This window comes from Phyllobates terribilis, unplaced genomic scaffold (genome assembly GCF_046119375.1).
Source record: "Phyllobates terribilis strain yellow unplaced genomic scaffold, ASM4611937v1 Scaffold_5__5_contigs__length_657084704, whole genome shotgun sequence".
Taxonomy (NCBI): Eukaryota; Metazoa; Chordata; class Amphibia; order Anura; family Dendrobatidae; genus Phyllobates; species Phyllobates terribilis.
Window position 1 is genome coordinate 299740211 of NW_027362765.1, and position 18279 is coordinate 299758489.

The following is an 18279-nucleotide window of genomic DNA, read 5'->3' on the forward strand; positions in this document are numbered from 1 at the left end:
ACGCTCCCAGATTGGTTTGCTCATTTCACATCTCTTTTCCTGAGAATCCCGGTCCTGAGTGTCCAGAGGCCACTTGTAGAGGAGGGGTACTGTCACGGGTGTGTCAGAGGTGACAGACAGTCACCCTGCAGTTTGTTGAAGGAGATCTCTACGTTTGGCATTACAGACATCTTCTTAGAGGCAGGCTGTCTCAGGGACCCAGCAGCTACCTCCCTCTGGCTAATTAGCATCCCTGGCCTGGGTGTATAAATGCCTGGTGTGTCTGAGAGGGAGGTGCCGGCGATATTCATTACTACTTGTGAGGCTTTAGCAAGAGCAGTACTTCGTCCTCTCTGGAGCTTGAGGCCGTGTGCACATTTGTTTGGAGAGTCTAAAGCTAAGCAATTCCCCCCTGTTTGTCTACCCTTGTTGTCTATAGAGTTTAGTGGAGATTGACTAGTGCTCATCTCCTCCCTTTCCTAGCCTTACCTATACGCCAGGGAAAGTCAGGGCGAGGCACGCTTGCGGCAATTGGTGAAGAGCCAAAATAGGGATGGTAGTTGAGATAGGGTGACACTAGACCAGACTAGGAGGTCTCTGCTCACCCCCTTTCCCTAGTGTCTGGACTCCCTTTCCCTCTTTCGCACATCTTGCATGACAGCTGAGGGCTGTATATATAATGTAATGATAATAAAGGGGTGTACTCACGCTGAGCACTGTATATATAATGTACTGAAAACACAGAAGGTGTACTCACTTATGCTGAGTGCTGAGTATATAATGTACTGATAATACGGGGATGTACTCACTTATGCTTTGTGCGGTATGTAGTGCCGGCGTCCCTGCCCTCTGCTAGGCAGGGACGCTGCTCCCCTCACCGCTCTGCCCCGTGCCCGGCGTCCCTCTCCCGCTCTGCTGTCAGCGCGCGCTCCTTCCCGGCGTCCTCCTCCCGCTCTGCTCTCAGCGCGCGCTCCTTCCCGGCCCCTGTGCTTAGGGCGCGCGCGCTCCCCTCCTCTTAAAGGGGCCGCGCGCGCCGTCCTAAGGAGTCCCCGGCCAATGGCCGGAGGACTTCATCATATATAAGGCACCTCCTCCAAAATGGAGGTGCCCGAGCAATGTTGTTTGCACCTGTGTCTCACCTGTGCTTCAGCCCTCAGGTCCCGTTGCCAGTTACCTGCCAGTTACCTGTCAGATTCCTGCCTGATTACTTGCTACCTGTCTGCTAGTCTGAGGTCCGACGGTCTGCCTTACTACTCCTGTCAGTCTGTCTAAGGACCAGCCTGCCCGCTCACCTGGGAGCGCTTCTCCGCTACCTGCCTGCTTGCCAGCCCGGAGGCTCCGCTGTCACGTGCTGTGACCACCAGCTACTCCAGACTCTTGCCCGCTCACCTGGGAGCGCTTCTCCGCTACCTGCCTGCTTGCCTGCCCGGAGGCTCCGCTGTCACGTGCTGTGACCACCAGCTATTCCTGAGACTCTTGCCCGCTCACCTGGGAGCGCTTCTCCGTTACCTGCCTGCTTGCCTACCTGGAGGCTCCGCCGTCACGTGCTGTGACCACCTGCTATTCCAGAGACTCTCGCTTGCTCACCTGGGAGCACACATTCTTCATCTGCCTTGCTAGCCTACCTGGAGGTTCAGCCATCACAGGTCGTACCTACCCTTTATCCAGAGACTGCCCCGATCACTTGCCGTGTCCTCCTGCCCGTACACCCAGAGACTGTCCTGGTCACCTCCTGTGACTACCTGCCTGGTCGCCACCCGCTCCCTTACAAGGACCGCCCCCTTGTATTGTAGCCCAGAGGTTCCGCCTCCCAGACCCGTTACAGTTTGCTCGGGCCATGGAACCCGGTGGCACCCAAGCTCCCTCGCTCTCGGACCTCTGTCTTGAACTGTCCCGTCAGAGGTCCCAACAGAAGTCCATCCTGGGTCACCTGCGGAATGTCAATACTCGCCTGAACACTCTGTCTGATCCACCAACAACCTCCGCCAGTGCCATATCTTGCAATCCGGCAGCTCCCCTGCCCACTAATACCATGGTATCCTACCCCGGACCCCGGCTTTCTGCACCTCCTCGCTTCGGAGGCGACTCCGTCCAGGCTCGGGGCTTCTTAAATCAGTGCACCCTGCACTTTGAACTTTTGTCCCACCAGTTTAACTCCGACCGGGCCAAAATTGCCTTCATCATGTCCCATCTCACCGGGGAGGCCCTGGCCTGGCTAAATCCTCTATGGGAGAGAGGAGACCCCCTGGTGTCCAACTTGCCTGCTTTTCTCACGGCTTTCCGGAAAGTCTTCGACGAACCCGGACGGAAGACCTCATCTGCATCATCGTTGCTACGCCTCCGTCAGGAGAGTCTCACCGTGGGCCAATATGCCATACGGTTCCGTACCCTTGCCTCGGAGCTGGCCTGGGATAACGACGCTCTGGTTTCCGTCTTCTGGGAGGGTCTGTCCGGCCGTATTAAAGATGAACTTGCCGGTCGGGACATTCCTACCACTCTCGATGACTTAATAACTCTTGCCACCCGGATTGACCTACGGTTCCAGGAGCGTGCCAGAGAGGTCACCCGTGAGAGGAGGTTACCACGTCTAGCTCCTACTTTTCAGAAACCCGTCACTCCTTCTGTCTCTAACCAGGTACACCCTCCTGAGCCTATGCAGGTCGACCAGACCAAGATGGTCAAGACTCGTCAGGACTTACGCCGTGCCGAGGGGACCTGCTTCTACTGTGGCAGTAAGGAGCACCGGATCCGTGCCTGCCCGGAGAGGTCGGGAAACGCCTGTGTCTAGGTTCGCTCAGAGAGGTCCACCTAGACAAGAATAAATCCTCTCCATCCCTGCTGTTGTCAGTTTCAATCGTCTACGGGGAGAACCGTTATTTCGAACTAGCCCAACTGGACTCTGGAGCAGCCGGGAATCTTATTTCACAGTCCCTGGTAGAGAAATACCGCATCCCCACCAAACCTCTGGCTGTACCCTTGTCTGTGGCTGCCGTGGATGGGGGGCTCTTACCACGCCCCATCCAACTCATCACCGAATCCATTACTCTGCAGGTGGGAATGCTGCATTCTGAAAATATCTCCTTTCATGTTCTGCCTGGACTCTCTCACGCCCTCTTGCTAGGTCTGCCTTGGCTCCAGAAACATGCACCCGTGCTTGACTGGCAAACCGGAGAAGTCCTTCGCTGGGGACAAGACTGTCATAAGACCTGCCTGGTTCCCGTCCATCCCGTCCGTCCCTCTCCTACCCCAGCTAATCTACCTGGACTTCCAATTCCTTATTGGTCTTATGCTGATGTCTTTAATAAAAAGGAGGCAGAGACATTACCCCCTCATAGACCATACGACTGTCCCATCGACCTGTTACCCGGTACTACTCCTCCCCGTGGGCGTATTTATCCTTTATCCGCTGCTGAGACCCGGTCGATGTCCGAATATATTGAGGAGAATCTGGCCAGGGGATTCATCCGGAAATCTACCTCCCCGGCGGGAGCAGGCTTCTTTTTCGTCAAAAAGAAGGACGGCTCTCTCCGTCCCTGTATAGACTATAGAGGCCTAAACCAGATCACGGTGAAGAATAAGTACCCCCTTCCGCTCATTCCAGAATTATTTGATCGTCTGAGGGGGGCTAGAATCTTCACCAAACTAGACCTCCGTGGGGCGTACAACCTGGTTCGTATCCGTCAAGGGGATGAATGGAAGACGGCATTCAACACCCGGGACGGCCACTATGAATACCTGGTAATGCCCTTTGGTCTCTGTAACGCTCCTGCCGTCTTTCAAGAGTTGGTCAATGACATCTTCCGGGACCTTCTCTACTCCTGCGTAGTGGTGTACCTGGACGACATCTTGGTCTTCTCTCCAGATCTCCAGACTCACCGGAGGGACGTTCGTCAGGTCCTGCTCAGGCTCAGGCAGAATCACCTCTTCGCTAAATACGAGAAGTGCCTCTTTGAGCAGACCTCGCTTCCGTTTTTGGGCTACATTATTTCTCAGACCGGCCTACGAATGGATCCAGAGAAACTGTCTGCCATCGAGAAATGGCCCCGACCGGAGGGGTTGAAGGCCATTCAGTGGTTCCTGGGCTTCGCCAACTACTACCGCCTCTTCATACCACACTTCTCTTCCCGGACTGCCCCAATTTCCGCGCTCACCCGTAAGGGTACTAATCCCAAAGAGTGGCCGCCCGAAGCAGAAGAAGCCTTTCTTTCCTTAAAACAGGCCTTCTCTTCCGCCCCGGTGCTGCATCGCCCGGACGGCAACAAGCAGTTCTTCCTGGAAGTGGACGCCTCCTCCTCTGGAGCTGGAGCGGTACTTACTCAAAAATCTTCTTCCGGGAGGATGGTAACTTGCGGCTTCTTCTCTAAACTCTTCTCCTCCTCAGAGCGCAATTATTCCATAGGAGATCGAGAGTTATTGGCCATCAAACTGGCATTGGAGGAGTGGCGTTACCTGCTTGAGGGGGCTCTTCACCCGGTAATAATTTACACTGACCACAAGAACTTGGCTTACCTCCAGCATGCCCAGAGACTTAACCCGCGCCAAGCCCGGTGGTCCTTGTTTTTTGCTCGTTTTGATTTTGTCCTTCATTTTCGCCCGGCTGACAAAAACGTCAAGGCGGACGCCTTGTCTCGATCCTTTCTGGTATCTGATCTCGAGGAAGATCCGAAACACATCATCGATCCCGCCAGAGTAATGCAGGTGGCTCCCGTGAGTCTAAATCGTCTCCCTCCCGGAAAGACGTTCGTATCAGTACCTGATCGGGAGAAGATCCTTCACTGGGGTCACTCGTCTAAACTGGCTGGCCACGCTGGTCAGAAGAAGACCCTCCAGCTTATTTCCCGGCACTACTGGTGGCCTACCCTGCACAAGGATGTAATAGACTTTGTTTCTGCCTGTGTGTCCTGCGCCCGCAACAAGGTTCCGAGACATCTGCCAGCCGGTCGCCTCCTTCCGCTCCCAGTACCTGCTGCCCCCTGGCAGCATATTGCAATGGACTTCATAACTGACCTCCCACTCTCTGCCGGTTGTACGGTCATTTGGGTGGTCGCTGACCGCTTCTACAAGATGGCTCATTTCGTTCCCCTGCCAGGCCTCCCGTCTGCACCCGAGCTAGCTAGAGACTTTATTCGTCACATCTTCCGTCTTCATGGCCTGCCCCTCCACATCGTGTCGGATCGTGGGGTACAGTTCACCTCACGCTTCTGGAGAGCCACTTGTAAACTACTAGACGTCACCCTGGACTTCTCTTCCGCTTACCACCCACAGTCCAATGGTCAAGTGGAGCGGATCAATCAGAACCTGACCAGTTACCTCCGGCACTTCGTTAATGCCCACCATTCTGACTGGGTGGATCTCCTACCATGGGCCGAGTTCTCTTACAATAATCACGAGAGCGAATCCTCCTCCAAATCCCCGTTTTTTGTAGTCTTTGGTCAGCATCCTCGGATTCCTTTTCCTGTCTCCACCTCGGTGGACAACCCGGCTGCGGAATCTCTCGTTAGCAAATTTTCCTCCATTTGGGAGAGTACCCGATCCGCACTCCTTCAGTCGTCCGAGCGGATGAAAAGACACGCTGACAAAAAACGCCTGGATCCTCCTCAATTTCGTCCAGGAGATAAGGTCTGGCTCTCATCTAAATATGTTCGACTCAAGATACCCTCTTACAAGTTAGGGCCTCGGTTCATCGGACCTCTGGAGGTCACCAGTCAGATCAACCCGGTGGCCTATAAATTGAAACTCCCGGCCAACTTACGGATCCCTAACTCCTTCCATGTGTCTCTCCTCAAACCTGTGGTACTTAACTCTTTTTCCAAGTCTACAGGTACGCCTCCTGCTCTGGTTTCTGCTGAGGACGAGTTTGAGGTAGAGAACATTCTTGCCACCAAAAGGGTAAGAGGAAAGACCTTTTTTCTGGTAGATTGGAAGGGGTTTGGTCCTGAGGAGAGAACGTGGGAGCCCCGGGAGAACATCCATGCCCCTCTCATCCTAGCTAAATTTCTGTCTGGCCTAAAAAAGGGGGGGCCTAAAGGGGGGGGTACTGTAGTGCCGGCGTCCCTGCCCTCTGCTAGGCAGGGACGCTGCTCCCCTCACCGCTCTGCCCCGTGCCCGGCGTCCCTCTCCCGCTCTGCTGTCAGCGCGCGCTCCTTCCCGGCGTCCTCCTCCCGCTCTGCTCTCAGCGCGCGCTCCTTCCCGGCCCCTGTGCTTAGGGCGCGCGCGCTCCCCTCCTCTTAAAGGGGCCGCGCGCGCCGTCCTAAGGAGTCCCAGGCCAATGGCCGGAGGACTTCATCATATATAAGGCACCTCCTCCAAAATGGAGGTGCCCGAGCAATGTTGTTTGCACCTGTGTCTCACCTGTGCTTCAGCCCTCAGGTCCCGTTGCCAGTTACCTGCCAGTTACCTGTCAGATTCCTGCCTGATTACTTGCTACCTGTCTGCTAGTCTGAGGTCCGACGGTCTGCCTTACTACTCCTGTCAGTCTGTCTAAGGACCAGCCTGCCCGCTCACCTGGGAGCGCTTCTCCGCTACCTGCCTGCTTGCCAGCCCGGAGGCTCCGCTGTCACGTGCTGTGACCACCAGCTACTCCAGACTCTTGCCCGCTCACCTGGGAGCGCTTCTCCGCTACCTGCCTGCTTGCCTGCCCGGAGGCTCCGCTGTCACGTGCTGTGACCACCAGCTATTCCTGAGACTCTTGCCCGCTCACCTGGGAGCGCTTCTCCGTTACCTGCCTGCTTGCCTACCTGGAGGCTCCGCCGTCACGTGCTGTGACCACCTGCTATTCCAGAGACTCTCGCTTGCTCACCTGGGAGCACACATTCTTCATCTGCCTTGCTAGCCTACCTGGAGGTTCAGCCATCACAGGTCGTACCTACCCTTTATCCAGAGACTGCCCCGATCACTTGCCGTGTCCTCCTGCCCGTACACCCAGAGACTGTCCTGGTCACCTCCTGTGACTACCTGCCTGGTCGCCACCCGCTCCCTTACAAGGACCGCCCCCTTGTATTGTAGCCCAGAGGTTCCGCCTCCCAGACCCGTTACACGGTATATACGATGCACTGATAATACGGGGGTGTACTCACTTATGCTTTGCACTGTATATATAATGTACTGATAATTAGAGATGAGCGTTGTTCTACTCGAACTGTTCGCCAATCTCAAATTCGAGCTGTTGTGGGCGGTGTTCGAGCCGTTCGGCGAACACGAACAATTTGAGAAAAATTCGGCTGTTCGAGGTTATGTTCGATAACTGTTCGTGCACCAAAATCATAACTGGATTTTTTCTCAGTAATGATGAAAATGAATGTTAATACGCAGTTTGAGTGTACAGCGGGGTGGGGGGAGGGGCAGGGGATGGATCTCTGCAGGAACAATGAAGATCTCCATTTTTTTTTCTCTTTCCCGCATTTACAGTGGGGAGGTGCAATCTGTCAGCCTATCAGCAGCGCACACACGGAGCGAAGTGCTTTTTTTCACACAAGCAAGGGCATGTGTCATTGGCAGTGTATGTCACATGTCCTTGCCCTATAAGACCAAGCCATTTTCCCCGTCGCCACCATTTTCTCACTGCTGCAGCTGCGTGTTAGACGGCACCGCTGTTGCTGTGTGCGCTATACCTTGTTAATTTCAAGCCAATTTTCGCACAAATATACAGATAGCTTGGGAGTAGGGAATAGTTGTGATTGCAGTCCTTTTAAGGACTAGGTTACAGCATTTCCTACGACTTTTATCAGGGAGGTCTGTGCTCTTAAATAGATAGATTGTGGGAGTAAAGACTAATTGTAATTGGAGTCCTTTTCAGGACTAGGTTACATCAGTTCCTATCAGTTTTTGCCAGGCAGGTCTGTGTGTTTTTTCACAGCATTTGGCTGAATCTAGCAAAGCTAATCCTTTTTGGCCTATTGCAGAGTGTGTTAGTCAGTGGAGTAGCCTATCTGTGTTGCAAGATATACCACCTGTGTATAGAATACCAATTTTTTTTACTGCACCTAGTGAAGTAAAATCTTTTGGGCATAGCATCATTCTATTAGTCCATCTATACTGACCTCCATCAGGTTGCAAACTGAATATAATTTTTTTCTGCATCTAGCTCTGAAAAAATATTTGGCCTTCTAGCAGTGTGTCGGACTTTCTCTATTAGTCCATCTATACTGACCTCCATCAGGTTGCAAATTAAAAATAATTTTTATCTGCATCTACAGTACCTCTGAAAAAATATTTGGGCTTCTAGCTGTGTGTGGGACTTGTTGTATTAGTCCATCTATACTGACCTCCATCAGGTTGCAAACTGAATATATTTTTTTCTGCATCTACCTCTGAAAAAATATTGGGCTTCTAGCTGTGTGTGGGACTTGTTGTATTAGTCCATCTATACTGACCTCCATCAGGTTGCAAACTGAATATATTTTTTTCTGCATCTACCTCTGAAAAAATATTGGGCTTCTAGCTGTGTGTGGGTCTTGTTATATTAATCCATCTATACAGACCTCCATCAGGTTGCAAACTGAATATAATTTTTTTCTGCATCTAGCTCTGAAAAAATATTTGGCCTTCTAGCAGTGTGTCGGACTTTCTCTATTAGTCCATCTATACTGACCTCCATCAGGTTGCAAATTAAAAATAATTTTTATCTGCATCTACAGTACCTCTGAAAAAATATTTGGGCTTCTAGCTGTGTGTGGGACTTGTTGTATTAGTCCATCTATACTGACCTCCATCAGGTTGCAAACTGAATATATTTTTTTCTGCATCTACCTCTGAAAAAATATTGGGCTTCTAGCTGTGTGTGGGACTTGTTGTATTAGTCCATCTATACTGACCTCCATCAGGTTGCAAACTGAATATATTTTTTTCTGCATCTACCTCTGAAAAAATATTGGGCTTCTAGCTGTGTGTGGGTCTTGTTATATTAATCCATCTATACAGACCTCCATCAGGTTGCAAACTGAATATAATTTTTTTCTGCATCTAGCTCTGAAAAAATATTTGGCCTTCTAGCAGTGTGTCGGACTTTCTTTATTAGTCCATCTATACTGACCTCCATCAGGTTGCAAATTAAAAATAATTTTTATCTGCATCTACAGTACCTCTGAAAAAATATTTGGGCTTCTAGCTGTGTGTGGGACTTGTTGTATTAGTCCATCTATACTGACCTCCATCAGGTTGCAAACTGAATATATTTTTTTCTGCATCTACCTCTGAAAAAATATTGGGCTTCTAGCTGTGTGTGGGACTTGTTGTATTAGTCCATCTATACTGACCTCCATCAGGTTGCAAACTGAATATATTTTTTTCTGCATCTACCTCTGAAAAAATATTGGGCTTCTAGCTGTGTGTGGGTCTTGTTATATTAATCCATCTATACAGACCTCCATCAGGTTGCAAACTGAATATAATTTTTTTCTGCATCTAGCTCTGAAAAAATATTTGGCCTTCTAGCAGTGTGTCGGACTTTCTCTATTAGTCCATCTATACTGACCTCCATCAGGTTGCAAATTAAAAATAATTTTTATCTGCATCTACAGTACCTCTGAAAAAATATTTGGGCTTCTAGCTGTGTGTGGGACTTGTTGTATTAGTCCATCTATACTGACCTCCATCAGGTTGCAAACTGAATATATTTTTTTCTGCATCTACCTCTGAAAAAATATTGGGCTTCTAGCTGTGTGTGGGACTTTCTCTGTTAGTCCATCTATACTGACCTCCATCAGGTTGAAAACTGAATATAATTTTTTTCTGCATCTAGCTCTGAAAAAATATTTGGCCTTCTAGCAGTGTGTGGGACTTTCTCTGTTAGTCCATCTATACTGACCTCCATCAGGTTGCAAACTGAATATAATTTTTTTCTGCATCTAGCTCTGAAAAAATATTTGGCCTTCTAGCAGTGTGTCGGACTTTCTCTATTAGTCCATCTATACTGACCTCCATCAGGTTGCAAATTAAAAATAATTTTTATCTGCATCTACAGTACCTCTGAAAAAATATTTGGGCTTCTAGCTGTGTGTGGGACTTGTTGTATTAGTCCATCTATACTGACCTCCATCAGGTTGCAAACTGAATATATTTTTTTCTGCATCTACCTCTGAAAAAATATTGGGCTTCTAGCTGTGTGTGGGACTTGTTGTATTAGTCCATCTATACTGACCTCCATCAGGTTGCAAACTGAATATATTTTTTTCTGCATCTACCTCTGAAAAAATATTGGGCTTCTAGCTGTGTGTGGGTCTTGTTCTATTAATCCATCTATACAGACCTCCATCAGGTTGCAAACTAAATATAATTTTTTTCTGCATCTAGCTCTGAAAAAATATTTGGCCTTCTAGCAGTGTGTGGGACTTTCTCTGTTAGTCCATCTATACTGACCTCCATCAGGTTGCAAACTGAATATAATTTTTTTCTGCATCTAGCTCTGAAAAAATATTTGGCCTTCTAGCAGTGTGTGGGACTTTCTCTGTTAGTCCATCTATACTGACCTCCATCAGGTTGCAAACTGAATATAATTTTTTTCTGCATCTACCTCTGAAAAAATATTGGGCTTCTAGCTGTGTGTGGGACTTGTTGTATTAGTCCATCTATACTGACCTCCATCAGGTTGCAAACTGAATATATTTTTTTCTGCATCTACCTCTGAAAAAATATTGGGCTTCTAGCTGTGTGTGGGTCTTGTTCTATTAATCCATCTATACAGACCTCCATCAGGTTGCAAACTGAATATAATTTTTTTCTGTATCTAGCTCTGAAAAAATATTTGGCCTTCTAGCAGTGTGTGGGACTTTCTCTGTTAGTCCATCTATACTGACCTCCATCAGGTTGCAAACTGAATATAATTTTTTTCTGCATCTAGCTCTGAAAAAATATTTGGCCTTCTAGCAGTGTGTGGGACTTTCTCTGTTAGTCCATCTATACTGACCTCCATCAGGTTGCAAACTGAATATAATTTTTTTCTGCATCTAGCTCTGAAAAAAGATTTGGCCTTCTAGCAGTGTGTCGGACTTTGTCTATTAGTCCATCTATACTGACCTCCATCAGGTTGCAAATTAAAAATAATTTTTATCTGCATCTACAGTACCTCTGAAAAAATATTTGGGCTTCTAGCTGTGTGTGGGACTTGTTGTATTAGTCCATCTATACTGACCTCCATCAGGTTGCAAACTGAATATATTTTTTTCTGCATCTACCTCTGAAAAAATATTGGGCTTCTAGCTGTGTGTGGGTCTTGTTCTATTAATCCATCTATACTGACCTCCATCAGGTTGCAAATTGAATATAATTTTTTTCTGCATCTAATCCAGCCAATAGTTTTGGCCTAATACCACAGTTTGGCCACTCCGCGCTGCTCGGTTACCATCCATTGTTTTTTTGTGCAAACAACTCCAGAGTTGTGAATTAGTTAACCACCAAAATGAGTGGAAAAAGGCCTGCTGCTGGTGGAAAGGGGAATAGGCGTGTTGGGAAGGGGAAAAAAGGTTGTGTCCGTGGGGTAGGTGTTAAAGCAACAGTAACATCTGCAGAAGAAAGACCATCTTCCAGCCAAACTAAAATGTCTACTTCTTTTAGCGGACAATGTGATAAGATCCCTTTCTTACGGCCACGCCAATCGCTACAAATTCCAGATGAGGCACAAAAACAGCAGGTGCTTCAACGGATATCAAGTGCTCCTTTAAGTGGGCTCTCCTCCACATCAACTTCAACATCACAAATACTCCAGTCCTCAAAGGTGTCACCCCAATCGCACTTGCTTCCTCACAGCTCCCAAATCTCCAGCTGCCCGTCTGAGTATGAGGTAGAACAGATGGTTGAGTCTGCAGAGCTGTTTACTCATACTATAGCCTGGGAATCAGAGGTCGACTCCAGCGCTTCTGTGAATCCAGACGAGGAAATGATCTGCACTGATGCCCAGAATCTTTATGAGTCGGATCCAGGACCAGACGCAGAAGGTTCTGACCATAATGTAGACCCTCATTCCCAAACTGTAACTCCTGTTGGTGGAGACAATGAGGAAGACGATGATAAGACTCAAATACCTGATTGGAGCGACAACTTTAGTTTTTTGTCAGGGCAGGAACAGGTTGGCTCTGAGGACGACGGGTGTGATAACGCACAGGGTGATGATGATGAGGTTGGAGATCCCACTTACTGTCAACCCACAGTCAGCCAAGAGATGAGGTCAGCAGAGGAGGTGGAGAAAGATGCTAGTGACAACGAGGTCAGGTTGCGCCTTCCTGGACAGAGACGTAGTACTGGAAGCACGTCAACAACTGCATCCTCAAACACAACTCTGCCTCTCACCACAAGTGGTGGTGGCTCTTCAGGTCGCATGGGTGCTAAGCCTTGCATAGCCTGGGCATTTTTTCAGATCGATAAAGATGACCCAACTCGTGTTATCTGTAACATTTGTCAGCAAAAGCTAAGTAGAGGCCAAAAAATACATAGTTTGAGTACTTCATGCATGAACCGGCACATGGACATGAAGCATAAGTTGCAGTGGGAAGCTTAGTGTGCTACAATGCGGCCTAGCAGGCCGGGCCAACCACCGTCTGCCATATCTTGTGCATCCGCGGCCTCTTCATCCTCTGTGACTGGGGGGACAGCAGTCACACCTGTTTTGGGGCGCAGACCTGCCACCTCTTTACCCGCAACAGCCAGCGTGATTGGCAGGTCATCATTTTCTTTGGAGGTGGGAACACCAGCTGGTGTTGAGCGCTGTCCGACATCGATAGCACCACCTTTGGATCAAGGCAACCTAACATGTCCGCCTGCATCTTCCTCACAGACCGGCAGTTTGCCGGGGACACCCTTATCAACCCCGTCTAAGCACAATAGCCAGCCCTCGGTCCCTCAGATGTGGACAAGTAAAAGACCATTTCCTCCTAGCCATGAGAAAGCTAAGAGGTTGAATTTCACCATCTGCAAGCTCTTGGCTACAGAAATGCTGCCTTTCCGCCTGGTGGACACAGAGGATTTTCGAGACCTTATGTCCGTCGCAGTGCCCCAGTACCAGATGCCCAGTCGGCACTACTTCTCAAAGAAAGGTGTGCCTGCGCTCCACCAGCATGTCGCACACAACATCACCGCTTCTTTGAGAAACTCTGTGTGTGACAGGGTGCATTTCACCACAGACACTTGGACGAGTAGGCATGGACAGGGGCGTTACATGTCGCTGACTGGGCACTGGGTAACTATGGTGACAGCAGGACAAGGGGCTGCTGTCCAAGTCTTGCCGTCCCCACGAGTTGTGCGTCAATCCTCTTTATGTCAAAGTTCCTCCACTGCTTCTGCCTCCTCAACCTCCTCTCGGTCTTCCACCTGCACCCAAAGCCTGTCTGGTCATGCCACAAGCTTTCTAACTGCGCAGAAGGGATCCTGCACACCTCCTTACTATGCTGGCAGTAGGGCTCAACGTCATCAGGCGGTTTTTACATTGAAATGTCTGGGAAATGTGAGTCACACAGCTGAGGAGTTGTGGTCAGCTCTGGAGAACCAATTTCATGAATGGTTGTCTCCACTGGACCTGAAACCAGGGAAGGCCGTGTGCGACAATGCTGCAAACCTGGGTGCGGCCCTTCGCCGGGGCAATGTCACACACGTGCCTTGTATGGCTCACGTGTTGAACCTGGTTGTCCAGCAATTTTTAGCCCACTATCCCAGACTAGATGGCCTTCTGCAGAGGGCACGGTCGCTGTGTGCTCACTTCCGCCGTTCGCATCCCGCAGCTCAGCGACTTACATCTCTACAGAAGTCGTTGGGCCTGCCACTTCACCGGCTAAAATGCGATGTGCCTACCCAGTGGAATTCAACTCTGCACATGTTGCAGCGACTGTGGCAGCACCGACAAGCCCTGGTGCAATACGTTCTGACGTATAGCCTGGGCCAACGAGATTCAGAGGTGGGGCAAATCACGCTGGAGGAGTGGTCTCAGATCAGGGACCTATGCACCCTTCTGCACAGTTTTGAAATGGCGACGAAGATGTTTAGTGCTGACGATGCCATTATCAGCATGACTATTCCGGTGATTTACATGCTGGAGCACATGTTAAACAGAATTCGGAGTCAGGTGGTGGCACAAGAGGAGGTGGAGGAAGTAGAGGAGGAGGAGTTGTATGCGGAATGGCTAACATCTGCAAGGTCCAGACGGTCGGCAGCACCAAGGCGGCAGGCATGTGAGGGTGGGGGAGATGGTTTTACCAGGGCGCATGGTAGCAGCCAAACTAGTGAGGAAGGTGCAGGAGCCCAGGAAGAAGTGGAGGACGAACTGATGGAAGACTCATCAGATGAGGGAGACCTTGATCACATTTCTGTTGTGCGAGGTTGGGGGGAGAGGACAGAGGAAGGAAGCATGATTGTTACCTCGCCACCAACACAACAGGGACTTGGTGCTCCTGGATGCGCAACACACATGAGTGCCTTCTTGCTGCACTACCTGCAACATGACCCTCGAATTGTGAGAATTAGAAATAATCCTGACTACTGGGTTGCCACACTGTTAGATCCCCGGTACAAAAGTAAATTTGCAGAAATTATTCCTGCCATAGAAAGGGATGCACGCATGCAGGAGTATCAGCAGAGACTGTTGCAGAATCTTACATGTGCTTTTCCACAAAATACCAGTGGTGCACGTAGTGAATCTCACAGTTCCAACTTGCCAACCGTGGGACCGTCAAGTGTTCAGCACTCAAACCGTAACAGAACCACAGTATCTGCTGGTAACATCAATTTTGCGGAATCATTTCACCATTTTTTTAGCCCATCCTTTGCAAGGCCACAGGAGACAAGAAGTCTGACACATAGTCAACGCCTAGAGACGATGGTACAGGAGTATCTCCAAGTAAACATTGAAGCCACGACTGTGTCACTGGACCCTTGCTCTTTTTGGGCTTCCAATCTGGATAAATGGCCGGAGCTAGCCACTTACGCCTTGGAGATCTTGTCATGCCCCGCAGCCAGCGTTCTGTCTGAACGTGTGTTCAGCGCTGCTGGTGGTGTGCTGACAGATAAGCGCACGCGGCTCTCCACTGATAATGTAGACAGACTCACGTTCATAAAGATGAACAAATCATGGATCCGAAACGACTTTTCTACCCCTGTGTCATCCTGGGGAGAGTAAAAGCTTGATGATTGGTTAAAATCACCCTACCAAACGTTTTAAGCTTTCAAATTACTAATCATGTTTATCTGTATCTTGGCTGGAAAATAATTTGGGCTTTGTAGCAGTGTGCAGCACTGATCCTATTAGGCCATCTATACTAAAGCTTCACCAGATTTAAAATGAAAAATAATTTTTAGCTGCATCTAGCCCGGAAAATAATTTTGGGGCTCCGAGATGCGCAAGACACATAAGTGCCTTCTTGCTGCACTACCTGCAGCATGACCCTCATATTGTCAGAATTCGAAGTAATCATGACTACTGGGTTGCCACACTCTTAGATCCCCCAAACTTTTCGATCAACCTTTTCATTTTAATAAAGACCAAAAAAATGGTCATTTTTGAAATTATAAGCATTAGCAGGTTGTTAGAAACTGAAATCAAACAGTTTTCAACTCAAAACTTTATTCTAGGTGATGTTACATTTTCACATAGGACCCCTTGTTCGAAAGGAGCTTCTGAACTCTCTCGTCCATTGAATTTGTCAGGTTTTGGATGGTTTCTGCTTCAATTGTTTTGCATGAGGACAGAATACCCTCCCAGAGCTGTTGCTTAGATGTGAACTGCCTCCCGCCATCATAGACACTCCTTTTAATGATGCTCCAAAGGTTCTGAATGGGGTAGAGGTCAGGGGAGCATGGGGGTCACACCATAAGTTTGTCCCCTTTTATGCCCATATCAGCCAGAGATGCAGATGTTTTATGTGCAGCATGAGATGGTGCATTATCATGCAGAAAAATGATCTTGCTGTGAAATACACGGTTCTTCTTCTTGAACCATGGCAGGAAGTGCTGTTTGAGAAAATCCACATACATTATGGAGTTCATCTTTAGCGCCTTCAGGGATCCTAAAGGGGCCGACAATCTCTCTCCCCATGATTCCAGCCCAAAACATTACTCCACCTCCTCCTTGTTGGCGCTGTAGCCGTGTTTGCGTGGGGTGTCCATCAACCAGCCATCCTCCACTCCATCCATCTGGACCATCGAGCGCTGCACGGCACTCATCCGTGAACAAAACTGTTTTGAAATCAGTCTTCATGTAATGTTTGGCCCACTGGAGCCGTTTCTGCTTGTGTGAAGTGGATAGAGGAGGTCGACAGGATGGCGTATGCACAGCTGCAAACCTCTGAAGGACCCTGCATCTTGTTGTTCGGGAGACGTTGGAGGCACAAGCAGCTTCAAAAACTTGTCTGCTGCTATGACAAGGCTTTTTTGCCGCTGCTCTTTTAACCTGACGTAATTGCCTGTAGGAAAGAGTCCTCAATTTGCCCTTATCAGCACGCACACGTGTGTACTGTGAATCAGCTACATACTTCTTGATTGCCAAGACACTTCATCCTGATCATCGCACAATGTTGATTGTAGTCATGCCTTGACCTAAACACTCCACAATTTGTTGCTTCTCAGCAGCCGACACATCCTTTTTCTTTCCCATTTTGGCAGAAAATGTAGGCTGCTTAATAATGTGAGAGAGCCTTCTTAAGTAGTCTTGCCTTTCATTGGACACACCTGCCAAACTAATTAGCACAGGTGTCTGCAATTGCTTACAGTGATATAAAGAGCCCTGACACACATCACCATCAATGAGTTTAACTGACAAACAAATTCTTCCCTTATCACTCCTAAACACTTTTTGCATAATAATTTGGAACGCAGTGTACATGTGCTTTTCCACAAAACACCAGCGGTTCACGTAGTGAATCTTACAGTTCTAACTTGCCAACCGTGGTCTGTATGGAGTTGTTCAATAAAGGGCCCAAAATTAAGATAACATAGATGGGAGAGGTCTCTATGAATAGGAATTCCTAAGTATTTGATACCCTGTGAGGGCCAGGCAAAGGGAAAGTTGGACTGGATGGAATCCTATATGGATTTGGGGAGGGAGACATCGAGGGCCTCAGACTTCGCTGCATTGATTTTAAAATTTGACCATGTAACAAAGTGATCTATTTCAGCCATAACAGCATGGATGGATATATGTGATTGAGTGATATATACTAGGACATCATCAGCAAATAGAGAGCACTTGTACTCGGTGCCTCCCACCTCAATCCACCTAATATTGGGGTTATGGCGAATTGATGAGAGCAGGTGCTCCGTCACTAGGATGTATAAGAGAGGGGACAGAGGACATCCCTGCCTTGTCCCATTGGTGATTGTGAAAGGTGATGAAAATGTTCTGACGCACCCCCTGGGCCTTGGGACACCCGGAGCCGGACCCTTTTTGGTGGATGCTGGTGGTTGTAGTCTTCGTGGCGGCGACCCGGTTCTGTGGCTCAGGGCGGTCAAACCAGTGGCGGAACTATTTATGTGGTTTTGATGTTTAAATGTACGACTACGCCACCCGTGGATTGCGGTCAGAGTGAACCGCCGCTACAGGGCAGACCACTGAGGCTGGTGTTGTGGGTGCAGCAGAGCGTAGCATAACTCCCCACGGGAGGAGTATAGCCTCAGGGCAGTGTATGCGGAGGATGGGGGTGATGGTGCAGGGCAGCAGCAGTAACGACACGGAGTCAGTGATGCAGTTCAGGGCCTTTACTCACAGTTCTTATTATCCAGACCACGTCTGCAGGTAACGGCTGCCCACGTCGTACTGTGCTCACCAGGTGAGGGGCTCAGACAACTCCCAGATAACTTTGGAGCACTTCACAGGACCCCCTTTGTGTGTCCTTTGTATGGCCTTTCTTACCAACACTTCTGTCCGGCTGCCTCGGGCCTCCTCTTGGTAAACTTGGCGCCAGTTTCCCTGACCCTATGTGGTGCCTTCCTAGCGGGTGTAGCAAGGGGCTGCGCCACATAAAATGTCAGAGCCTCCGGTTTCTAGCTGAGGGTCGTTTCCTGCCTCCACTAGTTCGGGGACCGGTCTCCCCCTTTGGCCTGACCCCTCCACGCAGGTGGATTCGGGCGTGCGGTGGCGACTCGCCCGTCCGCACCCCTGGGATCCCTTCCTTCCTCGTTCCTGGAGCCTTATCCGCTCCTCTTCCTTCCTTCTCCCTCTTCCAGGCCTGGGCCTCTGTTACTAGGCCCGCCTCCGGAGCAGAGCTCATGCAGAGCCCCTGCTCCCTGCCACTTCTGCTCAGACTTCTCTGCACTGAACTAAGATGGTGCCCACCTTTTATACTCCCTTCTCAATGCACCCAGGAACTGCTTCCTCCCTGCTCCTGC